The sequence below is a fragment of the Alexandromys fortis genome, unplaced genomic scaffold, assembly GCF_014885135.2.
Source record: "Alexandromys fortis isolate MF-2015 unplaced genomic scaffold, M_Fortis_MF-2015_v1.1 scaffold_10, whole genome shotgun sequence".
Classification (NCBI taxonomy): domain Eukaryota; kingdom Metazoa; phylum Chordata; class Mammalia; order Rodentia; family Cricetidae; genus Alexandromys; species Alexandromys fortis.
In genome coordinates this window covers 3,085,889-3,105,173 of record NW_026067895.1, presented here as the reverse complement: position 1 = coordinate 3,105,173, position 19,285 = coordinate 3,085,889, and positions in this window count along the sequence as shown.

Below are 19,285 nucleotides of genomic sequence, written 5' to 3'. Positions count from 1 at the left end.
CACATAAGGGTGGAAGAAACTGATTGATCGTCCTCATTTTTTAATTAAGAACTCCTGAACTTTGTTTAGGCCCATGGTGTTGTAAAAAGGTGTGAGGAGGACCCTGGCGGGTCCCATGGTGGGTGGGGGAGGATCATATGTGAGAAAGACCTTTGTAGCATCCCATGGTGGTGGGTCCAAACTGTGGAGAGTGACAGAATATGCCATGCGGGCAGAGCTTAGGTGAGGAATTTTACTGGGGAAGGGAAGGGAGTGGGAAAAGAAAGGGAGAGAAGGGAAGAGAAGAGAAAGAAAGAGAGAGAAACGAGAAGAAGAAGCAGGAAAAGTCCTGCCTGCCCCTTAAGAACAGGAGAGAGCAGGAGTGGGAGGAGCTTGTCTCTTAAAGGAACCTTTGCATCTGAGTTCAAACTAGGACCCTGGGCTTGCCAGGGTACATCTTGCCAGATGACATGGAAGGCCAGCATAATGCTAGAATACTAACTCCTACCCTTCGGGACTCTGGATGCCTTCAAGAGGCCAGTAGGAGGACCAAGATTGATGGGAAAAAACACAAACATCAGCACCAGTATCCAAAATTCCCTCCGATTTTTATTGTCTATCCATAGGGGCGTGGTGGGCCACTCTTCAGTAATTGCTTTCATCCAGCACACTCTATTCCCCGTTCCTGAGCAGACTCTATGTGACTGACCATTTACTGTGGAAACAAAACAATGCACTATTCTCGATCTACAGTTTGGTTAACAGTAGGGACGGATGCCATAACTTTAATCTCTCTAACATAATTTCAATCCTTAATTCCTAGAAAACTCTGTAAGCTCTTTATATACTAGTAGAGATGGTATGGCCCCCATTTCTGGTGTTGATGTGAATCTGGAGGTGGTATTGAGGACATGTCCAGGACTGCCTGAGGGTTGCCCTGGAAAGCTTTGGTGCATGGGAGTGTTGAGCACTAAGAATGACTGATGGATTGGCATTTGTCTCTGAGGACAAGTCTTTGCTTTTACTGAACGAATCCCAAATGTTGGTAGGGACTGGGACTGGTCCTTGCCCCAGTTTCCCTGAGGCAAAGGCTATTCCTCACCATCCCTCATTAAACTGTATTTATTTGTCCAGTGATTTTTCCTTTTTACCACTAGGGCATAGACATGGAATCTTAACCTCCATAACCTGAGGAGCATTCTGTCTTCCTTGTGGACTTTGTCTTTTGAAATGTCCAGAATACCACATTTAAAACACCCATTACTATTTTTTTTCCTTCTTGGATGACTGCCAATAATTGAGGTACCATTTGGCCCTGGAGGTCACCAACCAGTGATAACCCTTGAGTGTATGAAGGCCTCATATCAGTACAGAGGTGAATGAAATCATTAATATCTTCTTTTTTCCCTAAAAGATGAATGACAATCTGGCATGCAGCATTAGCCTTTTCATATGACAGTTATTTAACAATAATTATTCCTGCCTCCCCATCAACCGTCAGATGACTGACAGCCTGCAAAAGATGGGAAACAAACATCTCCATATGGTTCGTCAGGCCGTTGCCCGATTTTAGAAAGTTCCTTTGTCTCTTTCCAGAATCTGGTAACTTATGCCACGCCTGTCAAACCAAAGCACTGATTTGTTCATGAGCCTCAGGACGATATGATCTGCCAGATATTGAGTGTCACTATAAATGCCTTCTCCCGAATTAATAATTCAGAAGTTGTGAGCACACGATTGTGTTGATCTCTAATAGCTTGGTACTGATATCTTTCTGAATGAACAGTCTTTGACAGCAAATATTCACACCCTGCAAGATGCGCCTTTGCTGAGCTCCTCCAGTGACAGGGAAGAAAGGCTTCCCCAGAAATAGATTCAAGGAGAGACAGCATAAAAGGAACCATACTGCACACAAGCCTGCTTAAGATCCTTCAGTCTTAAATGAAGTGGGTATATATGTTCTCTTTGTTCCAGATTACTCAGATCAAGCTCTTTATTCTCGGGAAAAAGAGAAAACCCCCTCATGTCTTCTCCTGTCTCCCAGGCGTGATGCAGAGCCTCCCTCTTGCTTTGGAGACCTGTCCCTTGACATAGGAGTTAATTTTCTTATGGGGGATGACCTCTTTAATAACCTCAATAAGAGATGGAGTAAAGCAGGGAAGAAAAGTTTCCCTGCTATCAGGAACTGCATTTGATGGGTAGGTTTCAGGGATGCAGGAAACTGGAGCTGGCGGTGGGGGAGCAACATCAGCACCAGCAGGAGGAGCACCCTCAGCCTCGTCACACACACACACACACACACACACACACACACACACACACACACACGAGGTAACATGGCTCCCAGGCCTAAGCTGTCTTCTGTCTCCAGCGTTAGTTACGCTTTCTCCTGGTCACTTTCATTTTTAATTTTAACTGTGCCATTTTTATCTGTGACTTTTTATTTTTCTCTAAAGCTGAAAGCATCACTAGAATTTTTTTTTTTCTGTCCCTTTGCCTCTGATTCTCCCTGAGTTGCCCTTCCTCATTGGGACGAGTTCGGGGAAAGAAGGCTGAAGCCCATTAATCAGCTCCAGGAACTTCATCAGCTGGTCACATCCTGCTTTAGCTCCTTCCTCCAGCGTTAAAGTCTGCAGAACTTCTGAAAACAAATGTTGCTCCTTTGAGCCTGCCTGTCCCATCTCTTTAACCTCCAGTGAACACTCCTGTCTTATATTTGTGCTCACGCAATTTCCGGGAATTCCTTACCTTTTACCTTTTTTCCTTTTTTTTAAATCCCCGTATAACTGGTCTCTGTTCAGGCTCCACCAGTCAGTGCCTGTGCTTACTTACCAGGCCAAGGTCACTTGATGTAGTAGTGAGGAATTAAATCAGGCTGGTTGGAGGGGACAAGGCATTACAGAGGCTGTGACGATTTTATTGAGAGCAATCAGACTTTTTATACCTGTATCAGAAACAGAAGCTAACGGTAACTGCCAGGATTGATACAGTTGCCGGGATAAAGTGAAGTCCGCAAGTCATACAGGGTCCACGAGATTAATGGCCAATTGTCCTGTCAAGCCATCAGGCTTCTTTGACTACTAAGGGAACATACAGAGAAACACTCAGTGACTTGAATGCTTCACTCCCTGGGGAGTGCGTGGATCTCTCAGAAACTGGAAGGCACATTGTGTCCCAGGAGCCATGGACTAAAACCTGGAAAAGAAAAAAAAAAACAAAAAAACAAACAAAAAATAAACCCTATGACGCACGCCTCTTAAGGCAGTTAGATAATTCAACTCCACATTCCCTGCAGGTTATTTTAAACATCAGGGGATACGGCCATATACTCAGACAAGAAAATCAGGAAGTACCATGACCCAAGAGTTTCCTTAGAACTTAGGTAAGAAAAGGGAAGGGAACAATTTATGCATGCTTCATCAGGTAAGAGGAGAGTCTCCCTAATTGCAGGGGCGGGGGCTTATTTACAGAAATGACAGGGTCCCTGAGCCCTTGAATCTAGACAGTGTATTACCTGAGGAAGGTGAGGTCCCCAAAGTTCAGCAATTAAACATTTAGAAAACCACAATAAGTGAAGCCATAGAAAGGAAAGGGAATGACATTGGACCTGAAAGTTGCCAGATTTGTCTTGCTCCCAATCTACCCAGTCCTGTGACTTGGATCTTGTCACAGGGGCCTCTTAGCAACAGAAACTCTAATGTCTTTTAATCGCCTGACCTGTGCCAGCTGATAGATAGCAAACAACAGTTTAAAAAAATGAAAGAAATACCCAAGCAAAGGTAGTTAGAAAAGGATCAGGAGGAAGGTAGGTGGGCAGGCTTGCCATGAGAGGGGCAGATTGGTTCCCCAATCACAGGCCGGAGGCGGAGCTGCTCCCCCACTACCTCCCCAAGGTGACCAGCACCGAAATAGCCTGTAACAGGTTCCTGTTGTTGTAGGCCTTGGCTGGGGGCAGGCCTGTCTGCCTCTTGTTTTCTTTCATTCTGTCTTTAGTTTCTTTTAGTTGTGTGTTTGCCTTCATAGGCAAGTATATGAATTACTCAGGAGATGCCATAGCACAAGAATAAATCATGTTCTTAATATTTGAGTTTTAGCAAGTCCAAATGGATCAAAGACTTCAAGATAAAATCAGCCACATTGAACCTCTTAGAAGAGAAAGTGGGAAGTACAGTTGAACACATTGACACAGGAGACCACTTCCCAAATATAACCCCAGTAGCATAGACATTGAGAGCAACAATTAATAAATAGGACCTCCTAAAACTGAGAAGCTTCTGTAAAGCAAAGGACACGATCAACAAGACAAAACAGCAGCCTACAGAATGGGAAAAGATCTTCACCAACCCCACATAGGACAGAGGGTTGATATCCGAAATACACAAAGAAATCAAGATATTGGTCATCAAAAGAACAAATAACCCAATAAAAAGAGTGGAGTACAGACCTAAACAAAGAACTCTCAACAGATTAATCTAAAATGTCTAAAAGACACTTAAGGAAATGATCAACATACTTAGTCATCAGAGAAATGCAAATCAAAACAACTCTGATATTCCATCTAACACTTGTAAGAATGGCCAAGATCAAAAACACTGAAGACAGCTTATGCTGGAGAGGATGTGGGGAAAAGGGAACACTTCTGCATTGCTGGTGGGAATGCAAGGTGGTACAACCCCTTTGGATGTCAGTGTGGTGATTTCTCAGAAAATTAGGAAACAACCTTCCTCAAGACCCAATAATACCACTTTTAGGTATATATCCAAAGGATGCTCAATCATGCCACAAGGACATGTGCTCAACTATGTTCATAGCAGCTTTGTTTGTCATAGCCAGAACCTGGAAACAATCTAAATGCCCCTTGATCGAAGAATGGATAAAAAAAAAGTGGTACATTTACACAATAGAGTACTACACAGCAGTAAAAAAATAATGACAGCTTGAATTTTGCAGGAAAATGGATGGAACTAAAAAACATTATTTTGAGTGAAGTAACCCAGACACAGAAAGACAATTATCACATGTACTCACTCATAGGTGGCTTTTAAACATAAAGCAAAGAAAGCCTGCCTACAAAACGCAATCCCAGAGAACTTAGACAACAATGTGGACACTAAGAGAGACTTACATAGATCTAATCTACATGGGAAGTAGAAAGTATAAAAAGACAAGATCTCCTGAGTAAATTGGGAGCATGGGGACCTTGGGGGAGGATTGAAGGGAGAGGGGAGAGGCAGGGAGGGGAGCAGAGAAAAATGTAGAGCTCAATAAATATCAATTAAAAAAAGAAAACAAAAACAAAAACCATATCTCAGGTCGACATACTTCAGTTCACAAGAGCAGTCAGCCAAAAATACAGCTACTGAAGCCAAAAAGCAAGGTTAGTGCATTTTGAGACTTTCCCAGCACTGTGGGTTTTGATTAATTAGGTCTTTGTTTTTGTTTTGGTGGGTGTTGCTGTCTAAGTGCTGAATTTTATAGCCTACATGGTACTTCCGTCATGGAGTCAGTTGTACTAAGGTCTGGGGGCCTGTTACATTTCCCACGGTCTAAGTGAATGAGTCAAATTGTGAGCTCGTGCTGATCTAAAGAGGTGTAGTTGGTCCTAAGAGACATTAATTTTACTGAATTGATACATAATTGGCCATATAATTTAAGATGCAGGACCCTGCTATTAATCCAATCAGAATGAGAATGAAAAGTGCAGACAGTGCGGATAGCAGAGTAGGTTAGCCAGTGGGACCAAGAGAACCGGCACAAGATCTGATTAATGACTTCAGCTCTCTCTCCTTTCTCTCTTTAAAGTTTTTTTCCAACCATGGTAAGATTTTTTTTTAATTACTCTTGATCAATTAGCACAGAAACAACAGGTTTTTTCCCAAAGCCAAAGACAGTCCCCCTTCTCATGAGAAGTAAGTCTAAGCCCCTCTGGTTTCTGCAAGGGAGTCTGACTGTTGTTCTCGTTCAGAAATGCAAACCTTTAATACCTGTAGGTCCTGATCGACCTGCCTGCCTAGTCCCTTAAGTCCTCACCTCCCCTGATAGCAGACGAATGTGTCTACGGCTGCTGAGCCAGGTCTGCTCTGCCAGCAGGACTGGATTTGGGACAGCAGCAGTTCTTTTCCTCTTTAGTTCCTATATTAAAATGTACTTTTTTCTTTTCCATCATAAGAAACATCATAAGAAACACATTTAATTAAACCATTGGCGCATACCTACCACGTTGTCTCAAGGGCTCAGTAATTGTTTCATCCAGATGATTTAAGCCATAAGGCAGAACGGTAGGCATCAGAACAAGGGAAAGTACCTGAGTTAAAGGTTTCTGGATATTAGACAAGTTTCAGGCCCTTGGAAGTCCTCTGATGTCAATTTAGGATGCCTCAGTCACAATAAGTTTTGGCAGTCAATTGGCTGGCAGTTTAGTTCCTATCGCTATGTGGTCCAGGGCCCGGGGTCTAAGCGTAACCATCAATCCTGGCCAGTTTCTGACCGGGGATGATGATCTAAGTGGTAGTCGTTTTCAGGAGTGGAAAAGAGGGATAGGGATTCCCCCAGCTTCCTTCTACCCAGGCTGAGTTGTCCAGTAGCGATTTCTCTACCTGGGGGAGAGGAGGGGGAGACAAGGGTGGTTACTTCTTTCTCTCTCTCTCTCTCTCTCTCTCTCTCTTTCTCTCTCTTTCTTTCTTTCTTTCTTTCTTTCTTTCTTTCTTTCTTTCTTAAAAGAATGGTGGGTTTTGAGTTTTCCAATTATATTGGTCATTTGTTGTAAAGAGATATAAATCATGAAAGAAAAAGGTGTAATTTTCTTTTTCCCTCCTTCTGGTGTTGTTCGGGCAGGCGGGGAAGCAGAGGGGCTGTTTCTGGGAGCTATTTCCCCCTCCCTATGTGTATTCCACTTAGAGGCAGGTGGCTCTAAACGAGAGGCTTGGTTTGTCGCGCTCCACACAGAGACCTGACCGCGAGGGGGCATTAGCGATGAAACACAAGCCCTCTGTGAGTAGACAAAAGACAGAGGAGAGGTTTTTGTTTTTGTTTTATTCCTCTGAGTGATATGGCAGAGCCAAAACAATTTGGGTCCCTTAAGTTGGTTTGGTAGGGGTGTGAATCTCACACCAGAGAAAGTCACTGGGAAACAGAACTGACAGAAACTCACACACCACACAAACACAGAGGTTTGCCTGCCTCTACCTCTGAGCTTTCGGATTAAAGGTGTGCACCACCACACCTAGAAAGAAATGTAAAGATCTAAACACTGCGTTTCAGATTTTATTCTTATGTTTAAGAGTGTTTTGCATGCAGCTGTGTGTGCCACGTGCATGCAGTGCCGAAAGAGGCCACAAGAGGGTGCGAGATCCCCTGCAACTGGAATTGAGGGGGTTTTAAGTTATTTAACAAGAATACCGGGAATGGAACTTGGATGCGCTGCAAGAGCAGCAGAGGCTCTTAACTCGTGAGCCGTATTTTCAGCTCCTGTATTTCAGGTTTTAACCTACTCTTCCAAGGAAGAATGAGCGTGTGGGCCAGCAGCAGGGTGCTTGCCAAGTGGTCTGGAAGGCCAGGGTTTAATCCCCGGCATCAAAACAAAACTTTGCTAGTGCAAAGTGAGGATCCTAACATTGTTGCTCAGAGTGTAAACTTCACAGCTTCTGTTTTGAAAAATTACACTGATTTGTTTTGTGCAGGCAAGTAGATGCAGACATGCATGTGGGCATGCAGGCCACAGTGGCAGAGGTCTGAGGACAAATTGCATAGTTCATTCTCTCTAGCGCGTGGGTCTCAGGATCAAACCCAGGTTGTCAGCCTTGTAAGTAAGAGCTTTGAAATTCTGGAGGGCTCTTCAGGTAGCAACTGCACCTAGCACGGCGCCTAATAAAAACACAAATCCCACAGGGGGCGCCACTGAGCCAGACCACCAGCAGTTTGTCCTGCAAATGCTGCAGGCTCTTGCTGGGATGAATCCTCAGCTGCAGGGTGCGGAAGTGATTTGCGAACCACGAAGCAACCTTGCAAGCTCTGATAGGGAAAGGTTACTGGGCTCCCAGCCATCGTAGCGGCATTTCTGTATCCTGAAGAAAATGTAATTTATTTTTGATAACGCCTCTTAAATCTTTAAAATAACCTGCTTTGTTTCGTTGGATTTCTGAGCTGTTAGAAAGGAAACCAACAGGACGCTCTGAGATGGAGTGTGGTTGGATATGCAGGTGTCTGTATCTTTGGAGCAGTGGGAATCCATGTTTTCAGTTAAGGCTGCTGCATACATCAAACACTTGGTATTTATTCACGGTCGTCATTTTTTTTAAATATCACCTTTTCTAATTGGGCGAACAAATTTGTGTCCTGCGTCTGTCCAACTAAGTTGCTTTTTAAACATAACCCGCGGTAGTATTTTATGTAGAATAAAGGCATTAAAAAACAGATCGTTTGTGCTTCATGATTTGTGGTCCAGTGTTGCTTATTGTGACTTTGGCGTGTACTTTTGCTAATGATGCTGTAGGGTTTTTACTACTGACAATGCTGCTTATGTGTACTCAGTACAAACTAGTGCACACTTTTAGGTTACCCAAGCAAAATTCCGGTAATCAGAAACGTAAAATAAGGGCTCCTAATTGTGCAGAATCTTACAGCATCTTTGACAAACATCTCTCAGCAGAAGTGCCATTTAGTCAGGTGTGTGGACAATAAAGAAAACTGACTCTGGTTATCGCTTTAGGGACACGTAATTGTACAGACAATAGGATGTAACGACATCTCAACACGTACAGAAAGGATATAGAGTACCTTATTTTGTGCAGACTGAAGGAGCGCTATTGCACACTCCGGTGCATTTGCCGGGGCTTTCTGCTCCCCGTAGGTGGCTACGGAAACGCTGCTTTCACTGAAAGTGTTGGCGTTTCCGTTTTAGTTGCCCTGTAGAAGGAGAGCTATATTTGGGGTTTATCAGCTTTCCCATTCATAGGCAATGCCGGGATTTAAAAGGATTAGTGAGCCGCTTGTTTCTGAAGGGTTTGCCTAGTTCTATTAAGAAATAGCTGACTGTCAGGTCGTGCGGCTCATAGCCTCAGAGTGGGGGAGGGGTGAGACAGACTCTATTCAGGATTGGGCCAGTCTGAACTAAGCAATACTGGTAACCACGATTCTGTGAAGATTCTATGCATATAGTAGTGGCAGTCTGGTGGAAAACAAAGAGCCGTTTTAACAGTTTTGAGTAAGTCTGGCTATCCTTATAGTCTCTTTCTCCCTTCCCCCAAAGAAGTCCTATTTGCCTAACTCTTCTACTGTTGGGGAGATACATTCCTTTGGACCAATCAAAATATAGCTTTTGGGTCAGTGATATATGTGGCTGCCTTTGGTTCAGTATTCTCTTAGGTCATTGTGTTCTCTTGTACAGTTATCTGAAATTATAATGTTCAAATAATCTCAGATGAGTTCAGACAAATAAAATCAATGGAAATAGGCAAATTCCATAATTTGTATGAGTTGCTTACTTTGCCTTTTTTTGTTTGTTTTTTGTTTGTTTGTTTGTTTGTTTGTTTGTTTTTTGAGACAGGGTTTCTCTGTAACTTTGGAGGCTGGCCTGGAACTAGCTCTTGTAGACCACGCTGGCCTTGAACTCACAGAGATCTGCCTGCCTCTGCAACCCAAGTGCTGGATTAAAGGTGTGCGCCACCACTGCCCGGCGAGTTGCTTGCTCTTAAAAGGTTGAGAGGCCAGCTTACCCCCCAGACTGCACTGCTCTGACAGTTTCCCCAAGAGGAAAGCACTTACAGAAGGCGAGGCGGAGGCGGGACTGGAGGAGGCTGGCGAGGAGAGTGTTCTTGGCTCTGCTCTCTGCCTTCCGCCTCAGTCTGTCTGGTTTAAAGCCTTTTGTATTGGTGAATGGCGCCACAGGTGGGGGGGGGGCAATGTCATAACCAGCTTGATTTATTAACCACAAATAACAATACATTTCCAGCGTACCAGAAGAAAGAAAGCGCTTTGACCATCAGAGTCATTTCAATGGCCCCAAGGGTACAACTTCTATGTGGGAGACACAAATATACCAGGAAGCCCAAGATTTTGGAAGTTTAAAATGGACGCCAAGTTAGGCTTAGTGGTTCATGCCTTTAATCCCAGAATTTGGGAGGCAGAGGCAGGCAGATGTCTGTGAATAGGAAAGTTCCAAGACAGCCAGAGCTGCATAATGAAGGACTGCCTTGAAAAACAAAAATAAGATAAAATCTACCTCCAGTGATTATCCAGGACAAAGCTGACACAGCCAGCAGAAGAGGTTTTGAAGAATCTGATGGAATCCAACAGGGCCCAGGAAGCTCGCCTGCCTGGAAGAGATGGAGGCTGAACCTAGCCATGAGCAAGGTTCTTGGAGGTTTAATTCTTTTTTTTTTTTTCAGGATTTATTTATTTTTTGGGCTGGGCTGTGGTGGCACATGCCTTTAATCGAGTTTGAGGCCAGCCTGGTCTATCTACAAGAGCTAGTTCCAGGACAGGCCAAAAGCTACAGAGAAACCCTTTCTCAAAAAATCAAAACAAACAAACAAAAAAATATTTATTTATTTTTTTATGTAGTGTTTTGCTGCATATATGTCTGTGTAGGGCGCCAGATCCCTTGGAACTGTAGTTACTTTGAGTTGTGAGCTGCCATGTGGGAATTGAACCCTGGTCCTCTGGAAGAGCAGTCAGTGCTCTTACCCACTGGGCAAGGAGTGTGGCCTAATGGCTTGTTCCCCATGGCTTGCTCAGCCTGCTTTCTTACAGAACCCAAGACCACCAGCTTACCACCAACAAGGAACTGGGCCCTCCCATATCAATCACCAAGTAAGAAAATGCCTACATGCTGTCTCTGACTCTTTTTCCTGCTTTTGGGACCCTTTTCCTCCTCCTGGGTTGCCTCATCCAGCCTTGATAAGAAGATTTGTACCTAGTCTTTTTGCAACTTTATAAACCATATTTGGTTGCTATCCCTGAATGAATCTAGGGGGACGGGGAGGTGAAAGGGAGGGGTTGGGAGGAGAGAAGGGAGGGAAAACTGTGGTTGGTACATAATATATAAGAGAAGAATAAATTAAAAAGAAAAGGAAAAGGAAACACCCTACAGTCTTGCTTACAGCAGGATTTTATAGCTGCCTTTTTCTCAGTTGAGACTCCATCCTCTCCAATGACTCTAGCTTGTGTCTAGTTGACATAAAAACTAGCCAGGACACAAAGCAAAACCATTTCTACTAGGTAGATAGTACTATCTAGTAAAATTTCAACATTTACTTCTAGTATCTGATCTTCAGATTGCTTGATCAGAGTGTGTAGTTGGTGAGCCTGATACCAGCAGAGGGCGCCCTTACCACACTTCACGCTCCAGTTTGGTCACTAAAAAAAAAAAAAAAAAAAAAAAAAACAGATTTATTTATTTATTATGTATACAGTGTTCTGTCTGCATGTATGCCTGCGGGCCAGAAGAGGGCACCAGACCTCATATGGAGGGTTGTGAGCCACAATTGGGTTTCTGGGAACTGAACTCAGGACCTTTAGGAAGAACAACCAATGCTCTTAACCGCTAAACCATCTCTCCAGCCCCCAGTTTAGACACTTTTTAAACAATTACTATAGCTGGATCAATTTGTTCGAGACAGAGTTTCTCTGTGTTACCCTGACTGTCCTGAAATTCAATCTGTAGATGGGGCTGGTCTTGAACTCACCAAGATCTGCCGGCCTCTGCCTCCCGGTGCTGAGATTAAAGACATGTACCACCACCACCTGTCCAGAATTCTTATTTTTAAAATACCAGTGAGCCTGTATGGCTCTTCTGATCTTTTTAAAAAAGGTTTTATTTTTAGTGTGTGTGTGTGTGTGTGTGCCCTCAGGGACTGGGGGTAAGAGAAGGACACTGGATGGAGTTACAGGTAGTTGTGATGTAGGTGTCTGAAGAATGCTAAGTGGCAGGTGCCTGGTACCTACGAAGGTCAGAAGAGGGATAGCTGTGTCAAACACCTGTAATCCCAGCACTCAGGAGGCCAACACAGGAAGATTGTGAGTTCAATTCAAATCCAATCTGAGTTTAGCTCCACCTGCCCTCTCCACAAAAAAACAATAAACTCAGAACATCAGCTTTTGTCTCAGCCTCAACATAAATTCTAAGAGATTTGTCCACATCTATACGCTAACTGGTTTCTCACTAAAATGGTCCACTGTAGGCATAGACATCTCGTTCATCTTGAGTGGTGAGTGTAGTTCATCATCGCTGGGGAAGAACCTCATGGACATCTTCTCATTGCCAAACATTTGATTTTTGGGGGGAGGAATATAACAAAATTAGCTATGGATTATTTGTTAATTTGGTGTTTTCCAAATGAAAATATCTTTTTTTTTTTTTTTTTAGTTTTTCGAGACAGGGTTTCTCTGTGGTTTTGGAGCCTGTCCTGGAACTAGCTCTTGTAGACCAGGCTGGTCTCGAACTCACAGAGATCCGCCTGCCTCTGCCTCCTAAGTGCTGGGATTAAAGGCGTGCGCCACCACCGCCCGGCTGAAAATATCTTTTTTAAAAATGTGAAAGACAGTGGTCAGTCATGCCTCATGCCTTTAATCCCAATAGAGGCAGAGACTTGACGCAGGCAGGTCTCTGAGTTTGAGGTCAGCTTGGTCTACAGAGCGAGTTCCAGGACTGCCTCAAAAGCCAACAACAGCTGGGCAGTGGTGGTACATGCCTTTAATTCCAGCACACACAGGTGGATCTCTGTGAGTTCGAGGCCAGCCTGATCTATAGCGTGAATTACAGGACAGGCTCCAAAGGTACAGAGAGACCCTGTCTTGAAAAACAAACAGAAACAACAATGACAATAACAAATAACAGTAAAATAATAACAATGCGTAAAAGATCTGAGTGTGCTACCTCCAAAACACCACCTCTTGGGCAGCAGGGCAGTTTGAACTGGAAGCAAATAAGAAATAACAAAGAAAAGTCTATGCTTCCTCTTTCTACCTTAAGCCAAAGCATCAACTTCTCTTTGTGAAGCTGAGCCCTTTCTGGGGCCAGGAGGGGCTTGCAGCCCAACTAGGAAACCTCAAGTGATAGCAAAAGGAAGCCCTTTCTGCTTCCTCCAAATGATGGTAATGGAGCAGCGTGTATTTTCTCCATTAAGCACACCAGATGTAGAATGTAAGAATCCCCCAAAATAGGTCAGGCCCGTGTCTTTAATGAGAAGCAGGCAGATATCTTAAGTTCAAGGTCTACCTAGTGAGTTCCAGGCCAACCAAGGCTGCACAGTGAGACAAAGTCTCAGGAAGAAGTCCTTTCGTCAGGGCCGTTGATACGACTGCAGTAGGAAAGATAAACCCAAATACTGATTCAAGATTAGAGACTGATTCCTGGGCACTGGTGGTGCACGCCTTTAATCCCAGCACTCAGGAGGCAGAAGCAGGTGGATCTCTGTGAGTTCAAGGCCAGCCTGGTCTACTGGAGCTAATTCCAGGACAGGCTCCAAAGAAAACCTGTCTCAGAAAACCAAAAAAAAAAAAAAAAAAAAAAAGATAGAGACTGTTTCATTATGTCTTTATAGTTACAGAACAAAGGAAAGTCATAAATCAAAGCATGTTGGAGGAACTACCACAGAGTCCGGCTACAGCAAATGGAAATTCATGCTACAGGTCTCAGAGCTACCTAGTGACGCTCTTAGTGTGGGGGCTGATGGAACTAGTGACCTGTTAAAGAATTCTGAAGTGTGTGTGTGTGTGTGTGTGTGTGTGTGTGTGTGTGTGGTAGTTGAGATGCTGGGTCAGACACAGAGGTGGACAGTGCGTGATTAATAAGGGAACTCATAGCCTAGGGTACTTTGGACCTGGATCTGCAACATTCCAACTCCAGTGGTCACAAAGTTCTCTTCCTGTCAATCTCCAGCAGAATCTAACAGAGAGTGGTTGGACCGGGAGCTTCCTCCTGCAAGAGTGGTGACCTGTCCTGTGACTTCTCTTGTTCTTTCCTCCTTTCTGTCCAACATCTCGGAGGCCCGCCGGGTGCAAGTTAGGATCTCGTAGTCTCCCAAGGACCCCTTCTGGTGTTCTTCCTGCAAATGATTTGAACCTCTGTTGAGGGTGGGCGGCCTAAATGTATGAATAATTAAGACAAGACGCAGCAATAGAAAAACTCTAAGGCCCAGAAAAGGTAACACACACCTGTAATCCCAGCACTCAGGAAGCTGAGGTCAGGACACGGCAGGCTTTAAGCCAACTTGGGCTACACGGTGAGATCAAAGACAGCCTGGGATATGGGCAAGGGGACCCGTCAAAAGAAATAACTAACAAACAAGAAAGCAGGGGGCTGGAGAGATGGCTCAGTGGTTAAGAGCATTGCCTGCTCTTCCGAAGGTTCTGAGTTCAATTCCCAGCAACCACATGATGGCTCACAACCATCTGTAATGATGTCTGGTGCCCTCTTCTGGCCTGCAGACATACACACAGACAGAATATTGTATACATAATAAATAAATAGATAGATAGATAGATAGATAGATAGATAGATAGATAGATAGATAGATATTTAAACAACAACAACAAAAAAGAAAGCAGTAAGAAACATTAGAACATTAGTTTTTGTATATGCAAAGCAATGAGAAATGCCTAATAAGAAACATACACTTCTGACACCTTGATCGGGGACTTTTAGCCTCAAGAATTCTGAGGAAACCAAGAGCGGGCTAGGCACTGGAATCCCAGCATTTCCGGGTTGGAGATCGGTTTTAAAACTTGCTTAGGAAGTCCCTGACCAACTTGGCTACAGAAACCCTGTCTCAGAGAAAAAAAAAAAAAAAAAAAAAACAACTCTGGGAATTTGCCTCGGCTGTAGAGTGCTCAGCAGGCCTGCTTGCACAAGTTACCGAATTCCATCCTCAGCGAAAGCAACAACCGAAGGAGCTGAGAAAAAATAAATCCCTGTTGCAGGAGCCATGTGATTGGAGGTGGTTTTGGCTCCAGCAATTGCAAACAGCAGAAGCAAACTATACCACGTAGGTGCTTATAAAATGTTCTACTCCATCTGCAGGAGCTGTAGTCATGGAGGATGCAGCACCTGGATGCCGTGACTGGCAGCAGAAAGGCTGTGATAGTCAAGCCCTAAAAAGAAGAAAAAATGGTCTACTCCAGCAGGCTCACGGCGCCCAGTTAAGCCTGAGAACAGCTCATGATTCTGTTCTTCTGTTTGTTGTTTATTCAGGATCTTGCAGTTTAGCACAGGCTATGTATGTAGCACAGGCTGACCCCTCTCAAACTGACCCCTCCTGCCTCATCTTCTAAAGTGCTGGGCATCAGAGGCGTGAGCTACCAGGGCGTGACTCGTGGTTTCTGAAACCTTACGTCTCCGTAGAGCACACCTTTTCTACCTGTAAACAGTGAACACATTATTAGCAGATCGAAGTGATGTGTGCTCTCTCTATTCCTTTAGACACAGAGTTACACTCTGCTGTTCTACCAGACCTAGAAAGATTCCATGTCATTAAAGAGTATCCATTAATTAAATTGATTGTGTATAAGTCCAGGGTTTTTTTGTCTGTCTGTTTTTTATTACTGCTTCTTTTTCGTGTAATGGATGCTAGAGTAAGTACTATCCCTTTGAGCAATGCTTCCACACGCCTAAGGATTTTAAGATAGCTAGTGACCTTAGATATCTTCAAGTTGATGTGTTTCAAGATGTAATTACTGTTCATACAAAGCCCATAAGCATAGTTATTCATTATATTTGACACATTTATATTCTCATAATAGTTTCTATCAAATTTTCACATCCTTTTCTCTCTACTATGGATGTGATTTGGGACTAGTTTGAATTCTCGCCCTGAACTTCCCTCAATGACGGATGGCTGCAACCTGACCACATAAGGTTCCTCCCCCTAAGTTGCTTTCCAGTTTCATTTCAGAAATGAAACTAGAACAGCATGGTTAACTTCCCAGGGAGCTTGTGATCAGGGGCTGTGATTTGGAAAGCTTGGGAGTGGTAGCAGAGGCGTGGAGGGGCTGGGAAGGACTTCAGACAGATCAAGGAAATGCAAGGCAGTTAAGACCTGGTGGAGCAGGTGCTTGCTTATCTAATGGGGAGGGGGGCGCTTCAACTGTAGGATCTGAAGTGTTTTGTAAGATTGACGACAAAAGAGTTTTTTTTTTTTTTAAAGAGTTAAAAACTCTTAGCCAGGAGATGGTAGCGTGTTCACTTAATCCTAGCACTCAGGAGGCAGAGACAGGTGGGTCTCTGTGAGTTCAAGGCCACCCTGGTCCACAGAGCAAGTTCCAGGACACACAGGATACACAGAGAACAGAGAAACCCTGTCTCAAAAAAACTAAACAAACCAACCAACCAGAGAACAACAAGCAAACAAAGCCTCTGAAAACCTCTCTCTTCTTTCTTTCTTCTTCTCTGTTCCTTTGAACAAAGCTGGGAAGGATCAGTCCCAGGGAGTGGCTTGAACTGGAGGTATGACCAGACAGTGGCTAAGAAGAGGTTTTTCCTGGCAGGCAAAACAGTCAAAGGCTTGGAAGAGAGCTCAGACTGAAGTCTCATCCAGTAAAGCATTTTGACCAGTTCCGTGAGTAGGGGTATGAGAACCAGTTCACCACTTTTGAGGATAAGAATTGAAGGTTTGTGTGAGGCAGCGTCATCAGTAAGCAATGGGTTACTGATGGGTCTTCCCTAAGTCACTTAAGGACCAGGAATCTCTGCCTGAGGTGATTTCTTTAAACGTCACCACTTTCAGGGGGGCATGCATGGGTCACATTGCTTCTGAGGAAGCTCTGAGCTGCCCTAGACCAGTAGCTGTCAGCTTGGGCAGAACCTTGAGTTACTTTCACCAGCAGCAGTTTTGACTTAGGTTGTTCGATTGTGACCATCGATGCCAAGGTAGAATGACTACGTCTTGTTTATACAAGTACCCAACTGCCATCTGAACCCTGAGTCACAATCTGACAAATAATTTACCTGGGCCGATAAATAATTACACACAAGAATATGTCGATTCATATCAGAAGCCTCAGACAGAAATGCTTCTCAATCACACCAGATCTGTCCCTCACTGTAAAAGGAGCCCCCCAAAACTGAGACACAGCAAACACACCGACACCACCTGGTCACTTGTGAACTTTATTCAGGAAAACTGCCACGGCAAGAAAACTAGGTCCATCCCAGGACTCCAGTTAAAGCATGGTTTCTCCTGCATGACCTGCTCAGGCTGCCACACAAAGACTGCTGCCCCCGGATCTGCATGCACTGGATAACTCCAGGCCTGAGCCCCGGTTTGCAAAAATTAAATGATCCCCTCGCATCTCTACCGGCCCTCTGCCTCCGCCTTCAACGCAGCCTCTCTCATGCCTTAGCGACACAAAACTGTGTGATCTTGTGAAAAGCAGAAAACTAAAACTTTAAAACAAATGCTAGGTTTAAAATGGATGCTACGGTTAAAACAGCAAAGTTGGGAACACTGAGGGAGGTAAAGATTCGGGCTTGCAGCTGGCTAGGAGCTGACCCAGAAAAGAGGAAGAAAGACAGGGCTCTGAGAGAAAAACGAAGTTGGTTTTGGTCTTGGTAAGCTCAAACCATCAAGGAACACCCCACCCCCAACCTCCAGCCCCAAGAAGTTTGCAAGGCACTGCTACTCCTTTTGCTAGTGTTTCTCAACTTTATGGGAAGTTGCACATTTAAACACACTGTCGCCTTTAATGCATATAATTATAATGGACTGAATAATGGGTAAGGGCAGCTTCTCAGAAAGCTTTTGCTTTCTCCAGGAAGGAAACCGCATTGCAGGCTGCCCCAAGGGTCATCTAGGGGAGGAGATACAGTTGACCAGGAGTCACAAGGCCCCATGCGGGGCAGCCCTTCGCTATTGCACTCCGTTACCCATTCCTGGATGCCCATCCTCTTCTCTCTGGAGGAAGTGCTAGCTTTCTCACTTGCTGAAGAGAACCTTGGATTACTTGCGTGCCCTGCTTTTTTTTTTTTTCCCCTTGCTATGCATTCTTCCTCTGGGTCAGAAGTTAGAAACGAAGGGGGTACAAGGAGGAGCTACATCTCCACACACACAGCATTGGCAACGTCAGTAACTAAGCTCGAAATAAAACAAGTTGTGGTCGCTGATGGCTGTGGACACCGAGGGAAATCAGAAATAAATGGGTAGAGGATTGAAGCTAATGAAGCTGACTTAGTTTGTTGCGTTCATGTCCTTTTAATAAACTATGACATGGAGGAAAGAAGGGGCAAAGATGTCCTCCTGTGTCTCCGACAAAGCTTCCCGAGGACGCCCTCTAATTTGGTGCAATGCATATACCACAGTGTTCTCCTGTGATGTTTATAAAAGCTCTTACTGGGGCGGAGAGATGGCTCAGCAGTTGAGGGCACCGTCCGTCTAGCCGCTGTGCAATAGTTGGTTTCCTCTGAGAGTGGAACTGTCCATCCCGCAGGGAAGCTCCTAAGCAGGAAGGCGCACTAAAGAGTCCAGGAGAAGGATACAGCGATAAAGTGTCTGGTCCAGGAACATAGAAATATAAAGTTGTGAGCCCAAATACATTTTGGGAGCAAAAGAAAGGAAGAAAGAAAACTGTCGGTTACTGTTAACCCTTAACAAACACTCTCTGCCTTGAGAGCAGACATCCTGGCAGCCACTGCCTACAGAAGTAAACTTTTAACAATTGTCTCCTGCCTCCCAGCTTTCTAGGTAGGCGGGTACTGGGGACAAAGGTTAGCTTCTAACTATTGCCTCTATGGGACTCTCTGCTTATATTCCCTTAAATTTTAATTGTCCCCCAAGTGACCCTAGACAGTGAAAAGTGGCTGTGTCAGCCGCAGGCATTCACAAATATCCTAACGTCTATAACCGTAAGTTGTAAAACTTAAATGCAATATGACTTTAAGCCTGACCTCAAGGTTGTAAAAGTTCTTCCAGCCACACCTGGTGCTTGATTTCACCATAAGAGGAGGCCAAAGGGCTGGAGAGATGGCTCAGTGGTTAAGAGCACCGGCTGCTCTTCCAAAGGTCCTGAGTTCAATTCCCGGCAACCACATGGTGGCTCACAACCATCTGGAATGAGGTCTGGTGCCCTCTTCTGGCCTGCAGACATACATACAGAATATTGTATACATAATAAATAAATAAATATTTTAAGAAAAAAAAAAAAAAAAAAAAAAGAGGAGGCCAAAACCAGCCCCCAATGGCAGCAGCTACAGAAGCCCAATCTCTGGCTATGGTCATAGCCATAGCTGATAAGCTTTGTGAGCCCCATGGTGATTTTTTTTTTCCTTTTTCTGAAATAAAGTTTGCTTCTGGTTTAATAAACTTTGGTGGTCTGT